The sequence below is a fragment of the Coregonus lavaretus genome (genome assembly GCF_964263955.1).
Source record: "Coregonus lavaretus genome assembly, chromosome: 6".
Classification (NCBI taxonomy): Eukaryota; Metazoa; Chordata; class Actinopteri; order Salmoniformes; family Salmonidae; genus Coregonus; species Coregonus lavaretus.
In genome coordinates this window covers 16,045,986-16,063,671 of record NC_139993.1, presented here as the reverse complement: position 1 = coordinate 16,063,671, position 17,686 = coordinate 16,045,986, and positions in this window count along the sequence as shown.

The following is a 17,686-nucleotide window of genomic DNA, read 5'->3' as shown; positions in this document are numbered from 1 at the left end:
GAGGAAACAGGTACAAAAGTATATCTATCCACAGTAAAACTAGTCCTATATCGACATAACCTGAAAGGCCGCTCGGCAAGGAAGAAGCCACTGCTCCAAAACCGCCATAAAAAAGCCAGACTACGGTTTGCAACTGCACATGGGGACAAAGATCGTACTTTTGGAGAAATGTCCTCTGGTCTGATGAAACAAAAATAGAACTGTTTGGCCATAATGACCATCGTTATGTTTGGAGGAAAAATGGGGCTGCTTGCAAGCCGAAGAACACCATCCCAACCGTGAAGCATGGGGTAACAGCATCATGCTGTGGGGGTGCTTTGCTGCAGGAGGACTGGTGCACTTCACAAAATAGATGGCATCATGAGGAAGGAAAATTATGTGGATATATTGAAGCAACATCTCAAGACATCAGTCAGGAAGTTAATGCTTGGTCGCAAATGGGTCTTCCAAATGGACAATGACCCCAAGCATACTTCCAAAGTTGTGGCTTAAGGACAAATGGCTTAAGGACAACAAAGTCAAGGTATTGGAGTGGCCATCACAAAGCCCTGACCTCAATCCTATAGAACATTTGTGGGCAGAACTGAAAAAGAGTGTGCGAGCAAGGAGGCCAACAAACCTGACTCAGTTACACCAGCTCTGTCAGGAGGAATGGTCCAAAATTCATCCAACTTATTGTGGGAAGCTTATGGAAGGCTACCCAAAATGTTTGACCCAAGTTAAAGAATTTAAAGGCAATGCTACCAAATACTAATTGAGTGTATGTATACTTCTGACCTACTGGGAATGTGATGAAAGAAATAAAAGCTGAAATAAATAATTCTCTCTACTATTATTCTGACATTTCACATTCTTAAAATAAAGTGTTGATCCTAACTGACCTAAGACAGTGCATTTTTACTAGGATTAAATGTCAGGAATTGTGAAAAATTTGAGTTTAAATTTATTTGGCTAAGGTGTATGTAAACTGTACATCAACATTAAATGGCCAGCAGTACGATTAATTAGTTGAACAAATATTTTAACACTTTTCCTGCAAAAATGTATAATTTTTATTGTTTGTGAGTGATACAGCATCGTGTTTAGGATGAGACTACAAACTGTTTGGAGTCATTTAAGTTGGGGCTGTTGATGTCACAAATTATCTTCTGACATAGTTAACAGAGTTAAACAAAACAAAACATGACACATTTTTCATAAGCTTGTTGTTGTAATGGTTGCATTCCCCATTAATATGTCCTGCTCTAATCCTTATGGACTAAACAGCTTTAAATATATATCTTCATAAATACGTTGTTGTGCTAATGTCTGCCATGTTCCCCAAAGTTCCAGGAAAAGCAGAATCTGACATAGTCTCTTTAGAAAGTCTGCTGGACGCCAGCTGAACAAAAACTGGCAGTTATTTGACTCACCTTATTTCCCAATACTTCTGACTCACCTTACAGTAGGCTACCTTCTCAGTTGAGGCAAATATCGGTCTCGGTATGTGCTCAGGCCTGAACCCTAACTTGAGATCTACAAGCGTAACTCAAAATTGTGAGCAAATCTTCAAACTACATCAATGCATGTGGTCAGTTGGTAGAACATAGCGCTTGCAATGCCAGGATAGTGGTTAAATTCACAGGACTACCTATATGTAAAATGTTTTACGAATACACATCTCAAGTTAGGGTTCAGCCCCAAGTGATCATAATATATTTTCTTATTGAATGTATTTATTTTCTGATATTCTTACAGAAGATCATATGGTATACACAGAGGCTTTTATTTTTGAAAAACACACAAGGAACTTCTTTCCATAACTCTAGAAGGATGGTCCTAGAAGATGTTCAGCTGATACATTGCTATTTTGTTGTCAAGGGTACAACGTCAGCAGAATCAAACATGCTGGCGATAGACTTAGAATCAAGCTGTCTGCAAAGAAAACATTATATACAGCTCCCTGACAGTTAGGAGAAACTGCCATTAGTGCAATATGCATAATTGTAGACGCACTACTACCAAGTGTCAGTGGAAGACAACCTGCAGTATTGCTCTGATGACTAGGGCACATTTGTTATTGTGAACCATCAGCAGTTCAATATGTAAATTAAGTGGCTATAAGTGGAGCATTTTTTAAATCTTCTGCAATGAAATCACTCTAGCTACCTCGGTAATGACCAACCTAGGAGAAGGTTTTAGAGTCAATTGTTTCTTATAGAAATTAATCTGAGATATATGGTACATCTGTAAACAGAACAAAAAAAGTTCAAATTGTAAATATTGGAAAAGTATCATGAATTTACACTCTGTGATATCTCTGTAAGCATTGTTTTTGTCAGTAATGACCAACAAAAAAAGAAAATCACCAGTACACAATATTCAATGTAAAGATAAACTGCCAGTCAAGCATAAAAAGGCACAATTGATCTCATTCTTCAGTAAGTTGCATAAAAACAAGATTTAAAGAAAGGCCATCATAAGTACCCTTTATAGTTGTGTATAAAGAGTCTGTAAATTAGACTACTTATCAGTTTATAAATCAGTTAATAAATTAATAGTTGTAACTCATAAGCAGGTCTCTCTTGCAAATTACATTTTAATATCAGGAGATTTTACCTGTATAAATTAAGGATAAATAACTACAGCAATCGGTTGAATTTGTTCTTGCCAAATGTTACCCTTACCCAATATTACAGTGTATGGTCAACAATTTGGATGATCTTCAGGGTGAAAATCTGATCTCACTGACATTATGGTGTGTGAGGAGCTGACAATCCTTTTTGATTAAGATCTTCACAATCTCTTTGATATTGTGATCGTCATTAGTGATTGAACTTGATGTACATGATGGGGCAGTGCACGATTAGACAGAGAGAGAGAGGCTTGGTTGAGCGAGGCTGGGGGCACCCATCCCGAGAAGACAAGCTGTAGAGTAATTAAGCATTAGGGCCCAGCAGGAGGCCTAGTAACATGAGCTGAACCCCGATTAGAATGATTATCAGAGATAACTCACTCTTATAAGGACACAGCAGACTGTAGAATCTCACGCAATGAGGCATGACTTGATACTTTTGTAGGGTGGGGTGGTATTCTCGGGGCTGGCCCTAGGTTTTTGTTGGCTTTCAAAAAAATCTTGTTTTGGGGTTCCCCCTATGCTGCGACCATACACCGCATATTTACGCTACACCTGGGAGCCGGTACTATGCCATAGAAAGACACGTGGAAATGTGGGTCTTTGATCAAATTCATGGAAGAAAGTCTCCCCACATGCTCACTTCAGAGATGCACTATAATATCAGAGTCAGCTACTGTAGCTTGAAGCTACAGACATTCACAAGCAAAGCCTGTTGGGACTGTGGAAGATAAGCATGGCATCCAGACAAATACAGCGCTTGACTTTTCTTTCTTGTCGGCAAGTGTTGCACAGGGATTACAATGGCTGTTCCTCTATTTCAATATAATAACCATTTAGAAAAAAACTCCACCACTCCCGCTAGAGTGGGGTCAATCATCAGCTAATTTTGCTCGGCTGCTGATGTGAGAAGCGGCTGGGAGTCCAGGCTCCCTTGACAGGCCCCGGTTTAAGGAAAGGGCTCACGCACTGCCACACACAAATCCCGACCAAAAATCAGACACACATTTGGGCTCTATTCAATCCGTATCACGGAAGCTCAGTGTTACAGTGAGATTGAAATTTAAAGGCAATGTTCCCACGTTAGCTGAGACTGCATTCACGGTTAACGCTGCATATGTTGGCTCAATCGAAATGACCTCTTCAGTTAGAACTGACAGCGATTGAACTACTTTGCAGAAAATCATAATATCAGTCAAAAACATAACATTCACAGTTTATGCTACAAAACCAACTTCATAAGAAGTTTACAAATACGTCCTATTTTACAAAAAATTCCATTACGTAGAGTAAGGCATTGTTGGCAGAATAGATTAATGCAGCCAATGCATGAGTAATTACAATTCACCTATACATTACTTGGTAGTAAATATTACTATACCAGGTTGTAAATTACAGCTGGTACATTGTTTGCTGCATCCAGAAAGTCGAGTGATGCACTGTTTTAGTTTCAATCGCTCTTGTTATTGTTGATGTGCATAGGAAACTGAGGGAGTGATAGCCTACCTGTTGGTTGTTTGATCAATTACGATTGTAAAGTTCACAAATGTAAGATGATTCACATGCTATTTATAGAAAATCGTTCAGCTGTAACGTTATTTTGTGGCTTTTGCGAATGCTTTCATAATGATTGTGCTATTGCTGCTGCCTGTAAACACACAGTCCATTTCAAAGTGAATGGCACAGGCCCATACATGGCAGTGGCCTATTTGTGTATAAGCCTATTGCATTTCTGATTGGTTATGGGGCACTGGTCTGTGCAGAGTCCGGCCTTGGACAAGACTGACAAGTTTTTATTATTGGTATTTTCTGCAGTGTCTATTAATTCCCCAAATGCACGGTCACTTTCCCTCTCTGTATTGCTATAGAATTTTCGGAAATACCTGACTCTAAATCATTCCCAAATATTCTATTAAAGTATGAAAATGTGAAAAATGACCATATCTACATTGACTTCAGAAAGTATTCACACCCCTTTCAAAACGTTGTTGTGTTACAGCCTGAATCTAAAATGGATTAAATTCAGATTTTGTGTCACTTGCCTACAAACAACACCCCATCATGGAAAAGTGGAATACTGTTTTTTGTTTATGTTTACAAATGAATGAAAAATGAAAAGCTTGTGTCAATAAGTATTCTACCCATTTGTTATGGCAAGCCTAAATAAGTTCAGGAGTAAAAATGTGCTTAACAAGTCACATAATAAGTTGCATGGACTCACTCTGTGTGCAATAATAGTGTTTAACCCATAAAAGTCTAAGCCCTGAGGGGGGGTTCTACTAAGCTATATATAATTGCTTTAAGAAGGTCATACCAAGGATCATTTAGCTATTTGATTTGGAATTTTATGACCCCTTGAAGTATAAAAACAATATATAAAAAAAAGTTTGATGAAAAAGTATTTTTTGCCTTACAAATGCATTGAATAACAGATTCACTACATGGAACAACAGATAGCCCCCCCAAAAAGTCTAAAGGAAGTTTGTTCTGAAGTGTCTGTCCTATATCTGAGAGATAGAAGAAAGATCAGGAAACATTTGTGTATATATATATATATTTTAACATGTATTTAACCCCTTATTTTTTGCCACTAAACAGTCTCCTTACATACTGTACTTTCATTCATTTTTATCAACTGGTACGAGGGGACCTTCAGACGATGCTTGTGAGGCATGTGGGTGTCCTAGAGCAAAACAACCATCATGTACGTGTTCGTGAGAGTTTCACCTTTGCACAGATGGGTCATAATAGTGTGCCCAAGACTCTTGTCCCAAGACTCTTGTGGGGGTCATAAAGCAAAGAGTCTCATCTTTCCATAAAGGGGTCATAATAGTTTATAGGCCAAACCGTGCAGACGATTTTTCTAAGACCAATTTCTGGGATGTCTCATGGTCCGCTCTAGCTCTGTCAACTTTCACCGCAGATGTGGATGTACGACATAGGCGGATGTGGGGGATTGAGCCGCAGCCAATGCAAAAAAACGGATTTCTCTAGCTTAAACTGACCGATTTTGATGGGGATTTTTTTATTATGCTGATTAGATTTCACCGGGGGCTCGAACATCGACCTTAGGGGGTTAACGTGATCTTTGAATGACTACCTCATCTATGTACCCAACACATACAATTAATTATCTGTAAGGTCCCTCAGTTAAGCAGTGAATTACAAAGACAGAGTCAATCACAAAGAACAATGCCTCGCAAAGAAGGGTTCCTATTTTTAGATGGGTAAAACATTTTAAAAAGGCAGAAATTGAAATTCCCTTTGAGCATGGTGAATTTATTAATTACACTTTGGATGGTGTATCAATACACCCAGTCACTACAAAGATACAGGCGTCCTTCCTAACTCAGTTGCCGGAGAGGAAGGAAACTGCTCAGGGATTTCACCATGAAGCCAATGGTGACTTTAAAACAGTTACAGAGTTTAATGGCCGTGATAGGAAAAAACTGAGGATGGATCAACAACGTAGTTATTCCACAATACTAACCTACATGACAGAGTGAAAAGAAGGAAGCCTGTACATCATACAAATATTCCAAAACATGGGCTTGCTTGTCATCGGCAAGGACTAGGGAGTTTTATAGGATAAAAATAAACATAATAGAGCTAAGCACAGGCAAAATCACATTAAACCACTTGGTTCAGTCTGCTTTCCAACAGACACTGGGAGACAAATTCACCTTTCAGAAGGACAATAACATAAAACACAAGGTCAAATATACACTGGAGTTGCTTACCAAGACGAAATTGAATGTTCCTGAGTGGCCTAGTTACAGTTTTGACTAATCGGCTAGAAAATCTACGGCAAGACTTGAAAATGGTTGTCTATCAATGATCAGCAACCAACTTGACAGAATTGTAATAATTATTTAAATAATAATGTGCAAATATTGTACAATCCAGGTGTGCAAAGCTCTTAGAGACTAACCCAGAAAGACTCACAGCTGTAATTGCTGCCAAAGGTGAATCTAACATGTTTTGACTCAGGGATGTGAATACTTATGTAAATTATATATTTCTGTATTTTATTTTCAATACATTTGCAAATATTTCTTAAAAACATGTTTTCACTTTGTCATTATTGGGTATTGTGTGTAGATGGGTGAGAAAAAAAATATGTAATCCATTTTGAATTAATGCTGTAACACAACAAAATGTGGAATAAGTCAAGGGGAAAATGTAAAAAAATATATATATACACTACCGTTCAAAAGTTTGGGGTCACTTAGAAATGTCCTTGTTTTCGAAAGAAAAGCCATTTTTTTGTCCATTAAAATAACATCAAATTTATTATATTCTTGTTCTGAGAAATGAAGGCTATTCCATGCGAGAAATTGCCAAGAAACTGAAGATCTCGTACAACGCTTTGTACTACTCCCTTCACAAAACAGCTCAAACTGGCTCTAACCAGAATAGAAAGTGGAGTGTGAGGCCACGGTGCACAACTGAGCAAGAGGACAAATACATTAGAGTGTCTAGTTTGAGAAAAAGGCTCCTCACAGGTCCTCATTAAATAGACACAAAACACCAGTCTCAACGTCAACAGTGAAGAGGCGACTCCGGGATGCAGACCTTCTAGGCAGTTGCAAAGAAAAAGCCATATCTCAGACAGCCCATCTTAATCTTTTCTTTTTATTGGCCGGTCTGAGATATGGCTTTTTCTTTGCAACTCTGCCTAGAAGGTCAACATCCCAGAGTCGCCTCTTCACTGTTGACATTGAGACTGGTGTTTTGTGGGTACTATTTAATGAAGCTGCCAGTTGAGGACCTGTGAGGCGCCTGTTTCTCAAACTAGACACTCTAATGTATTTGTCCTCTTGCTCAGTTGTGTACCGGGGCCTCCCACTCCTCTTTCTATTCTGGTTAGAGCCAGTTTGCACTGTTCTGTGAAGGGAGTAGTACACAGCGTTGTACGAGATCTTCAGTTTCTTGTCAATTTCCTGCATGGAATAGCCTTCATTTCTCAGAACAAGAATAGACTGACGAGTTTCAGAAGAAATGTATTTGTTTCTGGCCATTTTGATTCTGTAATCAAACTCACAATTGCTGATGCTCCAGATACTCAACTAGTGTCAAGAAGGCAAGTTTTATTGCTTCTTTAATCAGCACAACAGTTTTCAGCTGTGCTAACATAATTACAAAAGGGTTTTCTAATGATCAATTAGCCTTTTAAAATGATAAACTTGGATTAGCAAACACAACGTGCCATTGGAACACAGGACTGATGGTTGCTGATAATGGGCCTCTGTACGCCCATGTAGATATTCCATTAACAATCAGCCGTTTCCAGCTACAATATCCATTTACAACATTAACAATGTCTACACTGTATTTCTGATCAATTTGATGTTATTTTAATGGACAAAAAAATGGCTTTTCTTTTCGAAAAAACAAGGACATTTCTAAGTGACCCCAAGCTTTTGAACGGTAGTGTATATATTCTTCCTGAGGGTGTATTTGATCATATTTTTATCATATTTAATGCTACTAAAACTGTCAGTTCCTCTTTAAATGTATATTGCGCAATCTGTAATGCTTCAGTGATACAAATTGAATATAGCCCTTAAACACTTGTTTGTTTGTGTTTAAATGCTGTACCTAATACAATGGCACAATTGCCCCAGAATCTTTGTGCGCAATCAAAGTAGATTAAATGAAAACAATCAACAGTTGCTCACAGTATACAGATGGGCAAAAAAGTATTTAGTCAGCCACCAATTGTGCAAGTTCTCCCACTGAAAAAGATGAGAGAGGCCTGTAATTTTCATCATAGGTACACGTCAACTATGACAGACAAAATTAGAAAAAAAAATTCAGAAAATCACAATGTAGGATTTTTAATGAATTTATTTGCAAATTATGGTGGAAAATAAGTATTTGGTCAAAAACAAAAGTTTCTCAATACTTTGTTATATACCCTTTGTTGGCAATGACACAGGGCAAACGTTTTCTGTAAGTCTTCACAAGGTTTTCACACACTGTTGCTGGTATTTTGGCCCATTCCTCCATGCAGATCTCCTCTAGAGCAGTGATGTTTTGGGGCTGTCGCTGGGCAACACGGACTTTCAACTCCCTCCAAAGATTTTCTATGGGGGTTGAGATCTGGAGACTGGCTTGGCCAATCCAGGACCCTGAAATGCTTCTTACGAAGCCACTCCTTTGTTGCCCGGGCGGTGTGTTTGGGATTATTGTCATGCTGAAAGACCCAGCCACGTTTCATCTTCAATGCCCTTGCTGATGGAAGGAGGTTTTCACTCAAAATCTCACGATACATGGCCCCATTCATTCTTTCCTTTACACGGATCAGTCGTCCTGGTCCCTTTGCAGAAAAACAGCCCCAAAGCATGATGTTTCCACCCCCATGCTTCACAGTAGGTATGGTGTTCTTTGGATGCAACTCAGCATTCTTTGTCCTCCAAACACGACGAGTTGAGTTTTTACCAAAAAGTTATATTTTGGTTTCATCTGACCATATGACATTCTCCCAATCGTCTTCTGGATCATCCAAATGCACTCTAGCAAACTTCAGACGGGCCTGGACATGTACTGGCTTAAGCAGGGGGACACATCTTGCACTGCAGGATTTGAGTCCCTGGCGGCGTAGTGTGTTACTGATGGTAGGCTTTGTTACTTTGGTCCCAGCTCTCTGCAGGTCATTCACTAGGTCCCCCCGTATGGTTCTGGGATTTTTGCTCACTGTTCTTGTGATCATTTTGACCCCACGGGGTGAGATCTTGCGTGGAGCCCCAGATCGAGGGAGATTATCAGTGGTCTTGTATGTCTTCCATTTCCTAATAATTGCTCCCACAGTTGATTTCTTAAAACCAAGCTGCTTACCTATTGCAGATTCAGTCTTCCCTGCCTGGTGCAGGTCTACAATTTTGTTTCTGGTGTCCTTTGACAGCTCTTTGGTCTTGGCCATAGTGGAGTTTGGAGTTTGACTGTTTGAGGTTGTGGACAGGTGTCTTTTATACTGATAACAAGTTCAAACAGGTGCCATTAATACAGGTAACGAGTGGAGGACAGAGGAGCCTCTTAAATAAGAAGTTACAGGTCTGTGAGAGCCAGAAATCTTGCTTGTTTGTAGGTGACCAAATACTTATTTTCCACCATAATTTACAAATAAATTCATTAAAAATCCTACAATGTGATTTTCTGGATTTTTTTTCTCAATTTGTCTGTCATAGTTGACTTGTACCTATGATGAAAATTAAAGGCCTCTCTCATCTTTTTAAGTGGGAGAACTTGCACAATTGGTGGCTGACTAAATACTTTTTTCCCCCACTGTATACACACACTGAATGTACCTTTTCTCAGAAGATGGAGAGGGAGGGAGAGAGACGGAGAGAGAGATTGATCGTATTCACCCTACAAACTGTTCCAGTATTCTTCTCCTGTCCGCCCAATCTATCACAATCACCAAAGGTAGGACTGACAGTAGATATAAGGAATTTTCTTTTCCATGGTTTCTCCCTGGAGGTTCTGATAACATCTGCCCGCTACCTTCTCTTTGTTCCTGCATCTCCATGCTGGGCCACAATGTCATGTCCATATACACTCACACACATGCACGCGCACACACACACACACACACACACACACACACACACACACACACACACACACACACACACACACACACACACACACACACACACACACACACACACACACACACACACACACACACACACGCACCCTACACGTTTCTCTGGGAGCCAGCAGAGATACCTCAAGCGATGTGCACGTACCCTCCACATAGTATCTACTTATAGCGCTAGATTTACAACTCTGTGGGATTTGTGGTATTGGGCAAAACACTGTCAATTGCTATGCAGATAATAGAGCTCAGAGATAAATGGGGACCTTGCATCAGAATATAGGCTATATGTTGAGTGTGCATCGAGGAGTCCCTGTAATATAATGTGAAATGAACTTGTCCAAGACACGTTAGACTTCACAAGTGGTTCCAGCTGCTTGTCTGCAGCATGATATAAAATGTAATCTTTCCAGTCAATTATGCCAGCAGTGTTGTGTGCCTTGACACCTCGATAGACTGAAAAGTGTCTCCGAGACTGATCCAGCAGCACATAGAACGATGTTTATTCCCGCTACCCCCTCCCCCACAGTGAAATGTGCAATTCATAACTCTGATGTGTTTGCAAAACCAACATACCATGCAACAGAACAGAAGCGTCTGTGTCCATGCTGTTTATTAAGCTTAAAACTTATTTTAACCCAATCAATACTTTTTTTTACCCACTTAGGGTAGGTTTCTGACGTAAGTACAGTTTAACCACAAATAATTGCAATACTTGGTAAAATTGTAATTACATAGTTATTACCTATTTAGTACCTTTTTGGGGAATTCACTCAAAGGAGTACCATTTGTTGCAATGTAGCTAGTACTAGCCAATTTTGTTTTTGTTATTTGAAATAATTACTTATAGGTACCAATGGTTACCAATTCCTCAGTAAAGATCATGTGACGATACCAGCTGCAATTTCCCCATGCAAACTAAACATCATAGCTGCCCGCCATCCATCATTTTGTTTTTATACACTCACTCACCCAATTTTTACATAACATTTAAATCTTCTCCACTCCCTTTCTGTCCTTGACTACACACATGGATTCCAAGGGGTAAATACAAGTTCAGTTCAAGAAAAGTGGCTGTTCAAAAGAGACACCTTCAAAAACAGTTGATTTTAGAGAAGAAGACGAAGAAGAAGAAGAAGAAGAAGAAGAAGAAGAAGAAGAAGAAGAAGAAGAAGAAGAAGAAGAAGAAGAAGAAGAAGAAGAAGAAGAAGAAGAAGAAGAAGAAGAAGAAGCAGGAGAATAAACTGCTCAGAGAAGATGAGCAGAAAGCAATTATTTTCTATTTTGACAGTTTTTTAGGGATTACTCTGACTTTAAAACAGTCTTGAAACTATTTGTTTCCTAAGAAACTCATCTGCAGGGAAAGTAATCGGAATACAATAACACTCATTGAACTTTTAGGAAGATGTCCAGTTTCTGCTACAATTGTCAAACTGCTGATTCAAGTCAATAAGTACAATGCCTGTTGAGAGAGCCAGAGAAGGAGGGAGATGGAGAGGAAAAGAGGGCATGTTGAAATTAACAGTACAAATTGGTATGGGGCTAGCCTATTCTCATTTGATTTAGTCTTCATTTTCATTGAGTTTAATTTCATTTTTTGATTTTTTTTCCTGCAACAAACCCATTGTCTCTATATTTCAATTGGGCTACAACACAGTGACAATGTATTCGAGTATACAATACACTAAAACACGGAAAGTGTATTGTGGGTTTATGGGTAATGCTTATCCTCATTGCACCAAAGGCTGCCATTTTAAAGATTTTAGTTATGACTATGCCAATAACAATCAGACCTAGTTATCAAACCTGGCTAAGACAATGCATATAAAAATGACATTTTGCTTTTGGCATTTCTAAAACAAACACAATTACACATGAACATTTGGTCCACTACACTACAGCATGATGGACAGCAAGCAGGACAAACAAGAACACAAGGAGGATTTAGACATTTCCTCTGGTGTGAAAAAAAAACAAAACAGAGAAAAGTGTGATGGACGGATTGGAGGAGGCTCGGAAAGAGCTGTTGAGGGGATGCATTGCGGGAGTGAAGGCAAGTGAGGAAGAAGATGAATTTGACAGATATTATGTCCTGCTCTCACACTCGTTGAAATCGTGTGACATCCCTCCCGGCTGACAGGTTTGGCAGGAGTTGGGAGTAAGGGAGTGTGAGAGGGGAAGGGAATTGCCTGCAATGAGGCAGAGATGGTGAACAGCTGAGAGCCTGATGACACGAGTCCCGCGCCACTCTCCCAGATCAAGACAAGTGACCCCCTGAAAGCAACGTTAGTGACACTGTGATAAGGGGGGCTTTCAATATTACTCTCTCTAATTTACTATGCCATGAACATTAGCGGTCATTAGTGCTGAGCGATTAGTGCTTTTTGAAGTCGGTTCGGTTTTGGTTAGATTATTTAAAAAATAATCACGGTTTTCTATAATTTGTTACTTTTTTTACATTAAATGCATACTGAAATAATGACATTAAAATGATTTTAGAACTTTTTAATGGAAATTTCAAAGCCAAAAATAGTGAACATTCAATTGCCAAAACATAAAAAATGTTCCATTGTCTCTGTCAGGTCCACATTGGCTAGACATTTAAAAAAAGGAAATTACTATGAAATAATAAAATATTTCAGTTGTGTATTTTACTTAGTTTTTATTTGATGACTTTATTATTTTTCATTCCTTAAAGTCATCATTTCAAATCTGCTCAGGCTGTAGCAGCTAGCTAGCCAGACACCGTTATCTCTGTACTCTCCAAACAGTAGTGTCTTTAGTTATCCTATTTAGCTAGGCTAGCCTGCCTAAGTATGCTGCAGAGCTATCTGACAAAATCATTTTATGATTTAATCAAATCAAATCAAATGTTATTTGCCACATGCGCCGAATACAACAGGTGTAGACATTACAGTGAAATGTTTACTTACAAGCCCTTAACCAACAATGCAGTTTTTAAGAAAAAAATAGTGTTAAGTAAAAAATGGATAAGTAAAAAATAAAGAATTGCAAATAATTAAAGCGCAGCAGTAAAATAAAATAACAGTAGGGAGGCTATATACAGGGGGTACCGGTACAGAGTCAATGTGCGGGGGCAACGGTTAGTCGAGGTAATTGAGGTAATATGTACATGTGGGTAGAGTTAAAGTGACTATGCATAAATAATAAACAGACTAGCAGCAGCGTAAAAGAGGGGTGCAATGCAAATAGTCTGGGTAGCCATGATTAGCTGTTCAGGAGTTTTATGGCTTGGGGGTAGAAGCTGTCGTGCCCTCTTCACGACTGTCTTGGTGTGTTTGGACCATGATAGTTTGTTGGTGATGTGGACACCAAGGAACTTGAAGCTCTCAACCTGTTCCATTACAGCCCCGTCGATGAGAATGGAGGCGTGCTCGGTCCTCTTTTTTTTGCTGTAGTCCACAATCATCTCCTTTGTCTTGATCACGTTGAGGGAGAGGTTGTTATCCTGGCACTACACGGCCAGGTCTCTGACCTCCTCCCTATAGGCTGTCTCATCATTGTCAGTGATCAGGCCTACCACTGTTGTGTCATCGGCAAACTTAATGATGGTTTTGGAGTCGTGCCTGGCCATGCAGTCATGGGTGAACAGGGAGTACAGGAGGGGACTCAGTCTAGGTAGGATAATTGTATTGTCCCTAAACAAGATCAATAGGGAGCGTTTTGTCCCACTGTTCTTTCTTGCGCAATGACAGCACCTGGCCTCTCCGCTGCCTATCAGCTATTCCTATTTGTTCTTGTGGAGTCATATTGAAAATTGGTGCAGCTTTGAATTATTTTATGTGTGGTGTGACTGCTAGTTAGCCTATTGCGGATCTGGACAAACGATCCACCTAACACTATTGTCAATATGAATGGTGGATAGAGGGCAGGATAGACAGTTAGACTGGTAGACCATATTGACCTGTGGTATAGTAATAGTTAGCATGTGGAAAAGCGTAGTGCATAAGGGAAGTACCAAAACATGATTTTGGCTAGGATGGAAGAAATTATATAGTAAAACCTGCAAAAGGGATCTGTGTGCCCAATAAAAAAACACACAACCCTCCCCAAAGCAACAAAACATTTTTTTGCAATACCTCACCCGTGTAAATTTCTAACTGTCCCTTATCAAACTTTTTTTGTCATGGCCAAGACAAATGCCACAGAAGGCAGGTGCCTGGGAGATAAATCTTAATGATATTTTAACTTCTGGAGCTCAAATGTGCATAAAATAAATATATTCCCTAGAAGACAGGAATCTAATTAAATAGTTTTTTTCTGACTACATTGTAACATATGCTATATATGGCTCAGCTGCATTATTTGTCCATGTACTGTAGCAACTCAGCAATTGCACAGAACAAACAAAATGAAACCACTCCCATTGGTATGCATTTAATGTTTTGCGCTGTTCAGATAGAAACTATCTTCAAACAGTGGTTTTGAAGATAATGGCAGGGACTGGCTGCGTTTGTCAGTACTGCGGAATATCAGAGAGGGACGGAAGGTTACTCTGTTGAAGCTCTCGTTCATGCCGGAGCAAGCTGCTTCTAAAGTCTCCACCAGCTACAGTAACAGAGAGCTACAGAGGCTCCTGTGGAAGCCATTGGACCGAGCGAGAGACTGAGACTTTGTCCAGGACTGATGAGCTGCTTGAGGGATAATGCCAGGCATGGAGTTGATATGTGATTTGGGAGAAAGTTTTATGCAATCTTTTAGTCATTATTCTTAATCACATACTTCAGCGTTTTCTTCAAGACGCTTTTTTTCTTCTCATATCCTCAGTCTTGAGGCTGACAGTGACAAATAGTGGGACACTGCTGCAGTATCTCCTCACTACTGGAGGGGCAAATTATTACAGGTTATTTCTTCTTCCTAAAAAGGCTTGGCTATTCACGGGTGCCAGCTGATCACATCCTCTTATAGATGTAATAGATATTTTAGCACAGGGTTGAACATTGGTCCTTTTAGACGAGTCACACTGCAATGGAACAGTGGTAAGAGGATCGAGGTTAAAGATAATAGGTCGCCTTATAAACTACTCAGAGTTTACCTTATGTAAGGGTTGTGCATAGACATGGTAAAGATCATCCCTTAGCATTCACACACTGGGGGAATATTCTTTGCATCTTTGGCCTTCTGTTCGAATACTTAAAATTTCCTTAAGAAGTAGCTTAACCTGTGGATGTAAAGCGGTTTATACCTGCCACAACTAAAGACTGTTGTACAGTGGGGAAAAAAAGTATTTAGTCAGCCACCAATTGTGCAAGTTCTCCCACTTAAAAATATGAGAGAGGCCTGTAATTTTCATCATAGGTACACGTCAACTATGACAGACAAAATGAGTGAAAAAAATTCCAGAAAATCACATTGTAGGATTTGTAATGAATTTATTTGCAAATTATGGTGGAAAATAAGTATTTGGTCAATAACAAAAGTTTCTCAATACTTTGTTATATACCCTTTGTTGGCAATGACACAGGTCAAACGTTTTCTGTAAGTCTTCACAAGGTTTTCACACACTGTTGCTGGTATTTTGGCCCATTCCTCCATGCAGATCTCCTCTAGAGCAGTGATGTTTTGGGGCTGTCGCTGGGCAACACGGACTTTCAACTCCCTCCAAAGATTTTTTATGGGGTTGAGATCTGGAGACTGACTAGGCCACTCCAGGACCTTGAAATGCTTCTTACGAAGCCACTCCTTCGTTGCCCGGGTGGTGTGTTTGGGATCATTGTCATGCTGAAAGACCCAGCCACGTTTCATCTTCAATGCCCTTGCTGATGGAAGGAGGTTTTCACTCAAAATCTCACGATACATGGCCCCATTCATTCTTTTCTTTACACGGACCAGTCGTCCTGGTCCCTTTGCAGAAAAACAGCCCCAAAGCATGATGTTTCCACCCCCATGCTTCACAGTAGGTATGGTGTTCTTTGGATGCAACTCAGCATTCTTTGTCCTCCAAACACGACGAGTTGAGTTTTTACCAAAAAGTTATATTTTGGTTTCATCTGACCATATGACATTCTCCCAATCCTCTTCTGGATCATCCAAATGCACTCTAGCAAACTTCAGACGGGCCTGGACATGTACTGGCTTAAGCAGGGGGACACGTCTGGCACTGCATGATTTGAGTCCCTGGCGGCGTAGTGTGTTACTGATGGTAGGCTTTGTTACTTTGGTCCCATCTCTCTGCAGGTCATTCACTAGGTCCCCCCGTGTGGTTCTGGGATTATTGCTCACCGTTCTTGTGATCATTTTGACCCCACGGGGGTGAGATCTTGCGTGGAGCCCCAGATCGAGGGAGATTATCAGTGGTCTTGTATGTCTTCCATTTCCTAATAATTGCTCCCACAGTTGATTTCTTCAAACCAAGCTGCTTACCTATTGCAGATTCAGTCTTCCCTGCCTGGTGCAGGTCTACAATCTGGTGTCCTTTGACAGCTCTTTGGTCTTGGCCATAGTGGAGTTTGGAGTGTGACTGTTTGAGGTTGTGGACAGGTGTCTTTTATACTGATAACAAGTTCAAACAGGTGCCATTAATACAGGTAACGAGTGGAGGACAGAGGAGCCTCTTAAAAAAGAAGTTACAGGTCTGTGAGAGCCAGAAATCTTGCTTGTTTGTAGGTGACCAAATACTTATTTTCCACCATAATTTGCAAATAAATTCATTAAAAATCCTACAATGTGATTTTCTGGAAAAAAATTCTCATTTTATCTGTCATAGTTGACGTGTACCTATGATGAAAATGACAGGCCTCTCTCATCTTTTTAAGTGGGAGAACTTGCACAATTGGTGGCTGACTAAATACTTTTTTTCCCCACTGTATAACAGAAAAGTGTAGATGTCCTTGAACTCAGATATAAGAAGGCTTAATTATAACTCTTAAAGTAACGGTATCCTCTTATTTGAGTAATCAGCAAGAATGGATGACAACTGATGCATTTACACAACCAAAATGAATAGAGAAAAAACGTCTGAAGAGTTGCACTGATCAATAACAACGTCTGAAGAGTTGCACTGATTGTAATTTTTGAATCAATTTATTCAACCATATTCATTACAGATTTCCTTCAGTGGACCATTCAACTAGAAAAAAAGACTAGTATGTATTACAAGGTGCAGGCTTGCATCTGGGGGATAACTCATAAACATGTAATTTCTCCTTCAGGGAGAGAGAAACGTGCCGCTGAGATGGCACGGTAGATAGCGAACTAGTGGACTGCATAATTTCCTGCTCTGCAACTGAAACATTTTCCATATGTTAGCACTAGACTGGGCTTAAGTTTGATGGCTATGCATCATTATGCTGTGTAAATGGAGGCCGCAAAAAAGTGCACCACCATCCACCAGTGACTGGCTTTACATCTGACAGTTGGTCTTGTTTTACATTAGTCACATCAATTAAAATCATTTTGCTGGAGTTGAGATCGAGTGCCAAAGACTTCAGTTAACCAGGGAAATTATG